Source organism: Pleurodeles waltl, chromosome 4_1 (assembly GCF_031143425.1).
Source record: "Pleurodeles waltl isolate 20211129_DDA chromosome 4_1, aPleWal1.hap1.20221129, whole genome shotgun sequence".
NCBI lineage: Eukaryota > Metazoa > Chordata > Amphibia > Caudata > Salamandridae > Pleurodeles > Pleurodeles waltl.
In genome coordinates this window covers 54,982,424-54,994,449 of record NC_090442.1, presented here as the reverse complement: position 1 = coordinate 54,994,449, position 12,026 = coordinate 54,982,424, and the positions used below count along the sequence as shown (strand labels likewise).

The 12,026-nt window shown below is 52.9% G+C and overlaps 11 non-coding genes across 11 annotated transcripts; 3 read left to right on the top strand and 8 right to left on the bottom strand.

Moving 5' to 3' along the window:
- Positions 1–1,257: 1,257 nt before the first annotated feature.
- TRNAW-CCA (transfer RNA tryptophan (anticodon CCA)) lies at positions 1,258–1,329 on the bottom strand. Its single transcript has one exon. It is a non-coding gene; the product is annotated as a tRNA-Trp (tRNA).
- A 253-nt stretch (positions 1,330–1,582) lies between these two features.
- On the bottom strand, positions 1,583–1,656 carry TRNAN-GUU (transfer RNA asparagine (anticodon GUU)). Its single transcript has one exon. It is a non-coding gene; the product is annotated as a tRNA-Asn (tRNA).
- Positions 1,657–3,359: 1,703 nt separating this feature from the next.
- Positions 3,360–3,430, top strand: TRNAG-GCC (transfer RNA glycine (anticodon GCC)). Its single transcript has one exon. It is a non-coding gene; the product is annotated as a tRNA-Gly (tRNA).
- Positions 3,431–3,826: 396 nt separating this feature from the next.
- Positions 3,827–3,900, bottom strand: TRNAN-AUU (transfer RNA asparagine (anticodon AUU)). The gene has a single exon. It is a non-coding gene; the product is annotated as a tRNA-Asn (tRNA).
- A 1,703-nt stretch (positions 3,901–5,603) lies between these two features.
- On the top strand, positions 5,604–5,674 carry TRNAG-GCC (transfer RNA glycine (anticodon GCC)). The gene has a single exon. It is a non-coding gene; the product is annotated as a tRNA-Gly (tRNA).
- Positions 5,675–5,745: 71 nt separating this feature from the next.
- TRNAW-CCA (transfer RNA tryptophan (anticodon CCA)) lies at positions 5,746–5,817 on the bottom strand. Its single transcript has one exon. It is a non-coding gene; the product is annotated as a tRNA-Trp (tRNA).
- A 253-nt stretch (positions 5,818–6,070) lies between these two features.
- TRNAN-GUU (transfer RNA asparagine (anticodon GUU)) lies at positions 6,071–6,144 on the bottom strand. Its single transcript has one exon. It is a non-coding gene; the product is annotated as a tRNA-Asn (tRNA).
- Positions 6,145–7,850: 1,706 nt separating this feature from the next.
- Positions 7,851–7,921, top strand: TRNAG-GCC (transfer RNA glycine (anticodon GCC)). Its single transcript has one exon. It is a non-coding gene; the product is annotated as a tRNA-Gly (tRNA).
- Positions 7,922–7,992: 71 nt separating this feature from the next.
- Positions 7,993–8,064, bottom strand: TRNAW-CCA (transfer RNA tryptophan (anticodon CCA)). The gene has a single exon. It is a non-coding gene; the product is annotated as a tRNA-Trp (tRNA).
- A 253-nt stretch (positions 8,065–8,317) lies between these two features.
- On the bottom strand, positions 8,318–8,391 carry TRNAN-GUU (transfer RNA asparagine (anticodon GUU)). Its single transcript has one exon. It is a non-coding gene; the product is annotated as a tRNA-Asn (tRNA).
- Positions 8,392–10,236: 1,845 nt separating this feature from the next.
- Positions 10,237–10,308, bottom strand: TRNAW-CCA (transfer RNA tryptophan (anticodon CCA)). The gene has a single exon. It is a non-coding gene; the product is annotated as a tRNA-Trp (tRNA).
- Positions 10,309–12,026: the final 1,718 nt, after the last annotated feature.

Sequence of the window (12,026 nt, the reverse complement as noted above, 5' to 3'; positions counted from 1 at the left end):
CCCATGATCTGGGCCTTTGTACGAAATGTCATGTAAGATGACTTTATTCAGCACGGCGTTTGTCATTTGCTTGGTTGTCCTGTCACTGTTGGATGTTTTCTTGCGCAGACTACTGTCTAATGGTGGGAAGGCCACGAGACACGTGACTTTTCTCTTTCCTTGTTAGCATAGTTTCCTGCCACTGTCTTGGTGTGCTGCCAGCCTGTGAGACACGTGTCTTGCCCATCTCAGCTCCACTGTGGCATGTTAGATATGTCTTTGAGCAGAGTCCCGGTCCCAGAGCTGCTGCCTTCTCTGCACTCTGGCTTGTAAGACTGCAGGCAAAGGCCCTCCCTGGCCCCTCAGCCAGATAGATACATTTACCTGCAGGGCTCAGCTTTGGTGAAAGATATTGGCGAGAGAGAGGGAAGGGGACGGCCCGTGGTGCACCCCCTATTTTGCATAGAACCACAGCCTCCTGGGAGGGGAGAGACATGAGGGTTCTCAGGGAAAGCCCTCCCAGGAGTGTTGAAGGGCAGGACGTGAAACACAGCAATCCCGGAATGGCCTGGTCTAAGATGCCTGTGCAATAGGCCTGGCCCTAGGCTTCCGGGGCTCTTCCTCGGCAGAGGCCCCAGTGGTATGAGCCCGACCAGGGCTGTGCCCGACCAAGGCTGTAGGGCGCATTGGGAGCGCGTTAGGGACGCGAAAGAGGGCGCAGGGCGCAGAACTCTGACCGTTTCTCCCCAGGATTTTGGGGAGGACAGGGAATCTGGCCAGGTCAGTGACTAGGCTTTCCCAGAAGGAAAGTCCAGTGACAGTGGCATGTTGTGAAACACAAGATTGCTGGTGGTCTGGAGGGTGCTTTCTGTCAGCCACTTCTCCCGGGAGCAGCCAGAGAGCAGGCTGATGTCGTGCTCTGTCAAGCACAACACTGGCCCCAAACCACTGTCCTTAGCAAAAGCAGAAACATTCATAGTTTCAGTCTCCTGCATCTGATTCCTGCCATCAGCATGTGAACGTTTGGCAGTCCAAGGCTTGCCATGCAAACTTTGTTCATAGGTGTCCCATGCGAATGCATGGGCCTCATCACTACTGTCTACGGCAGGGCTCTCTGCTCAGCCTATGTAAGTGAAGCATTGGTGGTTCAGTGGTAGACTTCTCGCCTGCCACGCGGGAGGCCCGGGTTCGATTCCTGGCCAATGCAAAGCGCCCTTCTTTTGGCTTTGCTTTAGAAGTCAGAGATATAGACTTGGTGGGCAAAAAAATGTCAAAGAGTGACCCCGACGTGATTTGAACACGCAACCTTCTGATCTGGAGTCAGACGCGCTACCGTTGCGCCACGAGGTCCCTGTGCATGCAGTTCTCAGCCCCCGATCAAGAAATGCTTCTGTGCCTTTTATTGGCCCTCAGTACGCCTGTGGTTAAAGTAGAAGGCTTGGTGTCCCGTTTCCAGTCCTATTGGTGGAAATGACTAGAGGTGAAAAGATGAGAGAAGATAGAAATGTTGAGATAGAGCATGTCACGCAGGCAAAGCGAGAGCTCTAAGAGCAAAGCCAGACAGCTGTATTTTAATTCAGGACTTGATGTAGGCAAAAGCATACGTCCCTGGGTGGGCTTGAACCACCAACCTTTCGGTTAACAGCCGAACGCGCTAACCGATTGCGCCACAGAGACCAACCACCGCAGTGAGCGTGTTGGGACTCAATATATGTTTTTACCTTTGTGCTCCTGCCTGCAGCTCTAAGGTCCTGGCATAAGACAGGTAGGCTTAGACTCCATTGTGACATGTCTTACTTCTCTTAGAAGAAGGTTCTGAGTTGCCAGGCAGCTTATCTTCTGCCGGGCACACTTTCCTTTGCAGGCTTTCAGGTTGTGAATCCAGCACTGCTTAGGTGTCCATGTCAGACATGAGCAGCTCATTGAGCCCCACTGTGTGTTTTTTGTGGAGATACAACTCTCAGACTAGAGGGAGCAGGCGGGAAGTGGGTGAGACTCACACAGGGTGGGTGGGGCAGTTAAAGGATGTTATCTAATAGTGTAATCGAGGAGTTGGGTTTTTTGTGCACTACACTTTAACCAGCGATTCTTTCTAAAAGGAAATCCCAGGGCAGTACCCGCAATGAGTGGCATCCCCACACCCGAGGTTGCATTGTGGTAGCTGTTCCCTGAGCCCCTAGCCCCTGTCCCCATGTCGCCCTTTCTCCTCGTGTAACTCACCTCAGGTTCGGTGGCTCTGATACTTGCTGCTTCTGCGCGATCATCCCCATGATCTGGGCCTTTGTACGAAATGTCATGTAAGATGACTTTATTCAGCACGGCGTTTGTCATTTGCTTGGTTGTCCTGTCACTGTTGGATGTTTTCTTGCGCAGACTACTGTCTAATGGTGGGAAGGCCACGAGACACGTGACTTTTCTCTTTCCTTGTTAGCATAGTTTCCTGCCACTGTCTTGGTGTGCTGCCAGCCTGTGAGACACGTGTCTTGCCCATCTCAGCTCCACTGTGGCATGTTAGATATGTCTTTGAGCAGAGTCCCGGTCCCAGAGCTGCTGCCTTCTCTGCACTCTGGCTTGTAAGACTGCAGGCAAAGGCCCTCCCTGGCCCCTCAGCCAGATAGATACATTTACCTGCAGGGCTCAGCTTTGGTGAAAGATATTGGCGAGAGAGAGGAAAGGGGACGGCCCGTGGTGCACCCCCTATTTTGCATAGAACCACAGCCTCCTGGGAGGGGAGAGACATGAGGGTTCTCAGGGAAAGCCCTCCCAGGAGTGTTGAAGGGCAGGACGTGAAACACAGCAATCCCGGAATGGCCTGGTCTAAGATGCCTGTGCAATAGGCCTGGCCCTAGGCTTCCGGGGCTCTTCCTCGGCAGAGGCCCCAGTGGTATGAGCCCGACCAGGGCTGTGCCCGACCAGGGCTGTAGGGCGCATTGGGAGCGCGTTAGGGACGCGAAAGAGGGCGCAGGGCGCAGAACTCTGCCCGTTTCTCCCCAGGATTTTGGGGAGGACAGGGAATCTGGCCAGGTCAGTGACTAGGCTTTCCCAGAAGGAAAGTCCAGTGACAGTGGCATGTTGTGAAACACAAGATTGCTGGTGGTCTGGAGGGTGCTTTCTGTCAGCCACTTCTCCCGGGAGCAGCCAGAGAGCAGGCTGATGTCGTGCTCTGTCAAGCACAACACTGGCCCCAAACCACTGTCCTTAGCAAAAGCAGAAACATTCATAGTTTCAGTCTCCTGCATCTGATTCTTGCCATCAGCATGTGAACGTTTGGCAGTCCAAGGCTTGCCATGCAAACTTTGTTCATAGGTGTCCCATGCGGATGCATGGGCCTCATCACTACTGTCTACGGCAGGGCTCTCTGCTCAGCCTATGTAAGTGAAGCATTGGTGGTTCAGTGGTAGAATTCTCGCCTGCCACGCGGGAGGCCCGGGTTCGATTCCCGGCCAATGCAAAGCGCCCTTCTTTTGGCTTTGCTTTAGAAGTCAGAGATATAGACTTGGTGGGCAAAAAAATGTCAAAGAGTGACCCCGACGTGATTTGAACACGCAACCTTCGGATCTGGAGTCAGACGCGCTACTGTTGCGCCACGAGGTCCCTGTGCATGCAGTTCTCAGCCCCGGATCAAGAAATGCTTCTGTGCCTTGTATTGGCCCTCAGTACGCCTGTGGTTAAAGTAGAAGGCTTGGTGGCCCGTTTCCAGTCCTATTGGTGGAAATGACTAGAGGTGAAGAGATGAGAGAAGATAGAAATGTTGAGATAGAGCATGTCACGCAGGCAAAGCGAGAGCTCTAAGAGCAATGCCAGACAGCTGTGTTTTAATTCTGGACTTGATGTCGGCAAAAGCATACGTCCCTGGGTGGGCTTGAACCACCAACTTTTCGGTAAATAGCCGAACGCGCTAACCGATTGCGCCACAGAGACCAACCACCGCAGTGAGCGTGTTGGGACTCAATATATGTTTTTACCTTTGTGCTCCTGCCTGCAGCTCTAAGGTCCTGGCATAAGACAGGTAGGCTTAGACTCCATTGTGACATGTCTTACTTCTCTTAGAAGAAGGTTCTGAGTTGCCAGGCAGCTTATCTTCTGCCGGGCACACTTTCCTTTGCAGGCTTTCAGGTTGTGAATCCAGCACTGCTTAGGTGTCCATGTCAGACATGAGCAGCTCATTGAGCCCCACTGTGTGTTTTTTGTGGAGATACAACTCTCAGACTAGAGGGAGCAGGCGGGAAGTGGGTGAGACTCACACAGGGTGGGTGGGGCAGTTAAAGGATGTTATCTAATAGTGTAATCGAGGAGTTGTGTTTTTTGTGCACTACACTTTAACCAGCGATTCTTTCTAAAAGGAAATCCCAGGGCAGTACCCGCAATGAGTGGCATCCCCACACCCGAGGTTGCATTGTGGTAGCTGTTCCCTGAGCCCCTAGCCCCTGTCCCCATGTCGCCCTTTCTCCTCGTGTAACTCACCTCAGGTTCGGTGGCTCTGATACTTGCTGCTTCTGCGCGATCATCCCCATGATCTGGGCCTTTATACAAAATGTCATGTAAGATGACTTTATTCAGCACGGCGTTTGTCATTTGCTTGGTTGTCCTGTCACAGTTGGATGTTTTCTTGCGCAGACTACTGTCTAATGGTGGGAAGGCCACGAGACACGTGACTTTTCTCTTTCCTTGTTAGCATAGTTTCCTGCCACTGTCTTGTTGTGCTGCCTGCCTGTGAGACACGTGTCTTGCCCATCTCAGCTCCACTGTGGCATGTTAGATATGTCTTTGAGCAGAGTCCCGGTCCCAGAGCTGCTGCCTTCTCTGCACTCTGGCTTGTAAGACTGCAGGCAAAGGCCCTCCCTGGCCCCTCAGCCAGATAGATACATTTACCTGCAGGGCTCAGCTTTGGTGAAAGATATTGGCGAGAGAGAGGAAAGGGGACGGCCCGTGGTGCACCCCCTATTTTGCATAGAACCACAGCCTCCTGGGAGGGCAGAGACATGAGGGTTCTCAGGGAAAGTCCTCCCAGGAGTGTTGAAGGGCAGGACGTGAAACACAGCAATCCCAGAATGGCCTGGTCTAAGATGCCTGTGCAATAGGCCTGGCCCTAGGCTTCCGGGGCTCTTCCTCGGCAGAGGCCCCAGTGGTATGAGCCCGACCAGGGCTGTGCCCGACCAGGGCTGTAGGGCGCGTTGGGAGCGCGTTAGGGACGCGAAAGAGGGCGCAGGGCACAGAACTCTGCCCGTTTCTCCCCAGGATTTTGGGGAGGACAGGGAATCTGGCCAGGTCAGTGACTAGGCTTTCCCAGAAGGAAAGTCCAGTGACAGTGGCATGTTGTGAAACACAAGATTGCTGGTGGTCTGGAGGGTGCTTTCTGTCAGCCACTTCTCCCGGGAGCAGCCAGAGAGCAGGCTGATGTCGTGCTCTGTCAAGCACAACACTGGCCCCAAACCACTGTCCTTAGCAAAATCAGAAACATTCATAGTTTCAGTCTCCTGCATCTGATTCCTGCCATCAGCATGTGAACGTTTGGCAGTCCAAGGCTTGCCATGCAAACTTTGTTCATAGGTGTCCCATGCGAATGCATGGGCCTCATCACTACTGTCTATGGCAGGGCTCTCTGCTCAGCCTATGTAAGTGAAGCATTGGTGGTTCAGTGGTAGAATTCTCGCCTGCCACGCGGGAGGCCCGGGTTCGATTCCCGGCCAATGCAAAGCGCCCTTCTTTTGGCTTTGCTTTAGAAGTCAGAGATATAGACTTGGTGGGGAAAAAAATGTCAAAGAGTGACCCCGACGTGATTTGAACACGCAACCTTCTGATCTGGAGTCAGACGCGCTACCGTTGCGCCACGAGGTCCCTGTGCATGCAGTTCTCAGCCCCGGATCAAGAAATGCTTCTGTGCCTTTTATTGGCCCTCAGTACGCCTGTGGTTAAAGTAGAAGGCTTGGTGGCCCGTTTCCAGTCCTATTGGTGGAAATGACTAGAGGTGAAGAGATGAGAGAAGATAGAAATGTTGAGATAGAGCATGTCACGCAGGCAAAGCGAGAGCTCTAAGAGCAAAGCCAGACAGCTGTGTTTTAATTCAGGACTTGATGTAGGCAAAAGCATACGTCCCTGGGTGGGCTTGAACCACCAACCTTTCGGTTAACAGCCGAACGCGCTAACCGATTGCGCCACAGAGACCAACCACCACAGTGAGCGTGTTGGGACTCAATATATGTTTTTACCTTTGTGCTCCTGCCTGCAGCTCTAAGGTCCTGGCATAAGACAGGTAGGCTTAGACTCCATTGTGACATGTCTTACTTCTCTTAGAAGAAGGTTCTGAGTTGCCAGGCAGCTTATCTTCTGCCGGGCACACTTTCCTTTGCAGGCTTTCAGGTTGTGAATCCAGCACTGCTTAGGTGTCCATGTCAGACATGAGCAGCTCATTGAGCCCCACTGTGCGTTTTTTGTGGAGATACAACTCTCAGGCTAGAGGGAGCAGGCGGGAAGTGGGTGAGACTCACACAGGGTGGGTGGGGCAGTTAAAGGATGTTATCTAATAGTGTAATCGAGGAGTTGGGTTTTTTGTGCACTACACTTTAACCAGCGATTCTTTCTAAAAGGAAATCCCAGGGCAGTACCCGCAATGAGTGGCATCCCCACATCCGAGGTTGCATTGTGGTAGCTGTTCCCTGAGCCCATAGCCCCTGTCCCCATGTCGCCCTTTCTCCTCGTGTAACTCACCCCAGGTTCGGTGGCTCTGATACTTGCTGCTTCTGCTGCGCGATCATCCCCATGATCTGGGCCTTTGTACGAAATGTCATGTAAGATGACTTTATTCAGCACGGCGTTTGTCATTTGCTTGGTTGTCCTGTCACTGTTGGATGTTTTCTTGCGCAGACTACTGTCTAATGGTGGGAAGGCCACGAGACACGTGACTTTTCTCTTTCCTTGTTAGCATAGTTTCCTGCCACTGTCTTGGTGTGCTGCCAGCCTGTGAGACACGTGTCTTGCCCATCTCAGCTCCACTGTGGCATGTTAGATATGTCTTTGAGCAGAGTCCCGGTCCCAGAGCTGCTGCCTTCTCTGCACTCTGGCTTGTAAGACTGCAGGCAAAGGCCCTCCCTGGCCCCTCAGCCAGATAGATACATTTACCTGCAGGGCTCAGTTTTGGTGAAAGATATTGGCGAGAGAGAGGAAAGGGGACGGCCCGTGGTGCACCCCCTATTTTGCATAGAACCACAGCCTCCTGGGAGGGCAGAGACATGAGGGTTCTCAGGGAAAGCCCTCCCAGGAGTGTTGAAGGGCAGGACGTGAAACACAGCAATCCCGGAATGGCCTGGTCTAAGATGCCTGTGCAATAGGCCTGGCCCTAGGCTTCCGGGGCTCTTCCTCGGCAGAGGCCCCAGTGGTATGAGCCCGACCAGGGCTGTGCCCGACCAGGGCTGTAGGGCGCGTTGGGAGCTCGTTAGGGACGCGAAAGAGGGCGCAGGGCGCAGAACTCTGCCCGTTTCTCCCCAGGATTTTGGGGAGGACAGGGAATCTGGCCAGGTCAGTGACTAGGCTTTCCCAGAAGGAAAGTCCAGTGACAGTGGCATGTTGTGAAACACAAGATTGCTGGTGGTCTGGAGGGTGCTTTCTGTCAGCCACTTCTCCCGGGAGCAGCCAGAGAGCAGGCTGATGTCGTGCTCTGTCAAGCACAACACTGGCCCCAAACCACTGTCCTTAGCAAAAGCAGAAACATTCATAGTTTCAGTCTCCTGCATCTGATTCCTGCCATCAGCATGTGAACGTTTGGCAGTCCAAGGCTTGCCATGCAAACTTTGTTCATAGGTGTCCCATGCGAATGCATGGGCCTCATCACTACTGTCTACGGCAGGGCTCTCTGCTCAGCCTATGCAAGTGAAGCATTGGTGGTTCAGTGGTAGAATTCTCGCCTGCCATGCGGGAGGCCCGGGTTCGATTCCCGGCCAATGCAAAGCGCCCTTCTTTTGGCTTTGCTTTAGAAGTCAGAGATATAGACTTGGTGGGGAAAAAAATGTCAAAGAGTGACCCCGACGTGATTTGAACACGCAACCTTCTGATCTGGAGTCAGACGCGCTACCGTTGCGCCACGAGGTCCCTGTGCATGCAGTTCTCAGCCCCGGATCAAGAAATGCTTCTGTGCCTTTTATTGGCCCTCAGTACGCCTGTGGTTAAAGTAGGAGGCTTGGTGGCCCGTTTCCAGTCCTATTGGTGGAAATGACTAGAGGTGAAGAGATGAGAGAAGATAGAAATATTGAGATAGAGCATGTCACGCAGGCAAAGCGAGAGCTCTAAGAGCAAAGCCAGACAACTGTGTTTTAATTCAGTACTTGATGTAGGCAAAAGCATACGTCCCTGGGTGGGCTTGAACCACCAACCTTTCGGTTAACAGCCGAACGCGCTAACCGATTGCGCCACAGAGACCAACCACCGCAGTGAGCGTGTTGGGACTCAATATATGTTTTTACCTTTGTGCTCCTGCCTGCAGCTCTAAGGTCCTGGCATAAGACAGGTAGGCTTAGACTCCATTGTGACATGTCTTACTTCTCTTAGAAGAAGGTTCTGAGTTGCCAGGCAGCTTATCTTCTGCTGGGCACACTTTCCTTTGCAGGCTTTCAGGTTGTGAATCCAGCACTGCTTAGGTGTCGATGTCAGACATGAGCAGCTCATTGAGCCCCACTGTGTGTTTTTTGTGGAGATACAACTCTCAGACTAGAGGGAGCAGGCGGGAAGTGGGTGAGACTCACACAGGGTGGGTGGGGCAGTTAAAGGATGTTATCTAATAGTGTAATCGAGGAGTTGGGTTTTTTGTGCACTACACTTTAACCAGCGATTCTTTCTAAAAGGAAATCCCAGGGCAGTACCCGCAATGAGTGGCATCCCCACACCCGAGGTTGCATTGTGGTAGCTGTTCCCTGAGTCCCTAGCCCCTGTCCCCATGTCGCCCTTTCTCCTCGTGTAACTCACCTCAGGTTCGGTGGCTCTGATACTTGCTGCTTCTGCGCGATCATCCCCATGATCTGGGCCTTTGTACGAAATGTCATGTAAGATGACTTTATTCAGCACGGCGTTTGTCATTTGCTTGGTTGTCCTGTCACTGTTGGATGTTTTCTTGCGCAGACTACTGTCTAATGGTGGGAAGGCCACGAGACACGTGACTTTTCTCTTTCCTTGTTAGCATAGTTTCCTGCCACTGTCTTGGTGTGCTGCCAGCCTGTGAGACACGTGTCTTGCCCATCTCAGCTCCACTGTGGCATGTTAGATATGTCTTTGAGCAGAGTCCCGGTCCCAGAGCTGCTGCCTTCTCTGCACTCTGGCTTGTAAGACTGCAGGCAAAGGCCCTCCCTGGCCCCTCAGCCAGATAGATACATTTACCTGCAGGGCTCAGCTTTGGTGAAAGATATTGGCGAGAGAGAGGAAAGGGGACGGCCCATGGTGCACCCCCTATTTTGCATAGAACCACATCCTCCTGGGAGGGGAGAGACATGAGGGTTCTCAGGGAAAGCCCTCCCAGGAGTGTTGAAGGGCAGGACGTGAAACACAGCAATCCCGGAATGGCCTGGTCTAAGATGCCTGTGCAATAGGCCTGGCCCTGAGCTTCCGGGGCTCTTCCTCGGCAGAGGCCCCAGTGGTATGAGCCCGACCAGGGCTGTGCCCGACCAGGGCTGTAGGGCGCACTGGGAGCGCGTTAGGGACGCGAAAGAGGGAGCAGGGCGCAGAACTCTGCCCGTTTCTCCCCAGGATTTTGGGGAGGACAGGGAATCTGGCCAGGTCAGTGACTAGGCTTTCCCAGAAGGAAAGTCCAGTGACAGTGGCATGTTGTGAAACACAAGATTGCTGGTGGTCTGGAGGGTGCTTTCTGTCAGCCACTTCTCCCGGGAGCAGCCAGAGAGCAGGCTGATGTCGTGCTCTGTCAAGCACAACACTGGCCCCAAACCACTGTCCTTAGCAAAAGCAGAAACATTCATAGTTTCAGTCTCCTGCATCTGATTCCTGCCATCAGCATGTGAACGTTTGGCAGTCCAAGGCTTGCCATGCAAACTTTGTTCATAGGTGTCCCATGCGAATGCATGGGCCTCATCACTACTGTCTACGGCAGGGCTCTCTGCTCAGCCTATGTAAGTGAAGCATTGGTGGTTCAGTGGTAGAATTCTCGCCTGCCACGCGGAAGGCCCGGGTTCGATTCCCGGCCAATGCAAAGCGCCCTTCTTTTGGACTTGCTTTAGAAGTCAGAGATATAGACTTGGTGGGCAAAAAAATGTCAAAGAGTGACCCCGACGTGATTTGAACACGCAACCTTCTGATCTGGAGTCAGACGCGCTACCGTTGCGCCACGAGGTCCCTGTGCATGCAGTTCTCAGCCCCGGATCAAGAAATGCTTCTGTGCCTTTTATTGGCCCTCAGTACGCCTGTGGTTAAAGTAGAAGGCTTGGTGGCCCGTTTCCAGTCCTATTGGTGGAAATGACTAGAGGTGAAGAGATGAGAGAAGATAGAAATGTTGAGATAGAGCATGTCACGCAGGCAAAGCGAGAGCTCTAAGAGCAAAGCCAGACAGCTGTGTTTTAATTCAGGACTTGATGTAGGCAAAAGCATACGTCCCTGGGTGGGCTTGAACCACCAACCTTTCGGTTAACAGCTGAATCTGCTAACCGATTGCCCCACAGAGACCAACCACCGCAGTGAGCGTGTTGGGACTCAATATATGTTTTTACCTTTGTGCTCCTGCCTGCAGCTCTAAGGTCCTGGCATAAGACAGGTAGGCTTAGACTCCATTGTGACATGTCTTACTTCTCTTAGAAGAAGGTTCTGAGTTGCCAGGCAGCTTATCTTCTGCCGGGCACACTTTCCTTTGCAGGCTTTCAGGTTGTGAATCCAGCACTGCTTAGGTGTCCATGTCAGACATGAGCAGCTCATTGAGCCCCACTGTGTGTTTTTTGTGGAGATACAACTCTCAGACTAGAGGGAGCAGGCGGGAAGTGGGTGAGACTCACAGAGGGTGGGTGGGGCAGTTAAAGGATGTTATCTAATAGTGTAATCGAGGAGTTGGGTTTTTTGTGCACTACACTTTAACCAACGATTCTTTCTAAAAGGAAATCCCAGGGCAGTACCCGCAATGAGTGGCATCCCCACACCCGAGGTTGCATTGTGGTAGCTGTTCCCTGAGCCCATAGCCCCTGTCCCCATGTCGCCCTTTCTCCTCGTGTAACTCACCCCAGGTTCGGTGGCTCTGATACTTGCTGCTTCTGCTGCGCGATCATCCCCATGATCTGGGCCTTTGTACGAAATGTCATGTAAGATGACTTTATTCAGCACGGCGTTTGTCATTTGCTTGGTTGTCCTGTCACTGTTGGATGTTTTCTTGCGCAGACTACTGTCTAATGGTGGGAAGGCCACGAGACACGTGACTTTTCTCTTTCCTTGTTAGCATAGTTTCCTGCCACTGTCTTGGTGTGCTGCCAGCCTGTGAGACACGTGTCTTGCCCATCTCAGCTCCACTGTGGCATGTTAGATATGTCTTTGAGCAGAGTCCCGGTCCCAGAGCTGCTGCCTTCTCTGCACTCTGGCTTGTAAGACTGCAGGCAAAGGCCCTCCCTGGCCCCTCAGCCAGATAGATACATTTACCTGCAGGGCTCAGTTTTGGTGAAAGATATTGGCGAGAGAGAGGAAAGGGGACGGCCCGTGGTGCACCCCCTATTTTGCATAGAACCACAGCCTCCTGGGAGGGCAGAGACATGAGGGTTCTCAGGGAAAGCCCTCCCAGGAGTGTTGAAGGGCAGGACGTGAAACACAGCAATCCCGGAATGGCCTGGTCTAAGATGCCTGTGCAATAGGCCTGGCCCTAGGCTTCCGGGGCTCTTCCTCGGCAGAGGCCCCAGTGGTATGAGCCCGACCAGGGCTGTGCCCGACCAGGGCTGTAGGGCGCGTTGGGAGCGCATTAGGGACGCGAAAGAGGGCGCAGGGCGCAGAACTCTGCCCGTTTCTCCCCAGGATTTTGGGGAGGACAGGGAATCTGGCCAGGTCAGTGACTAGGCTTTCCCAGAAGGAAAGTCCAGTGACAG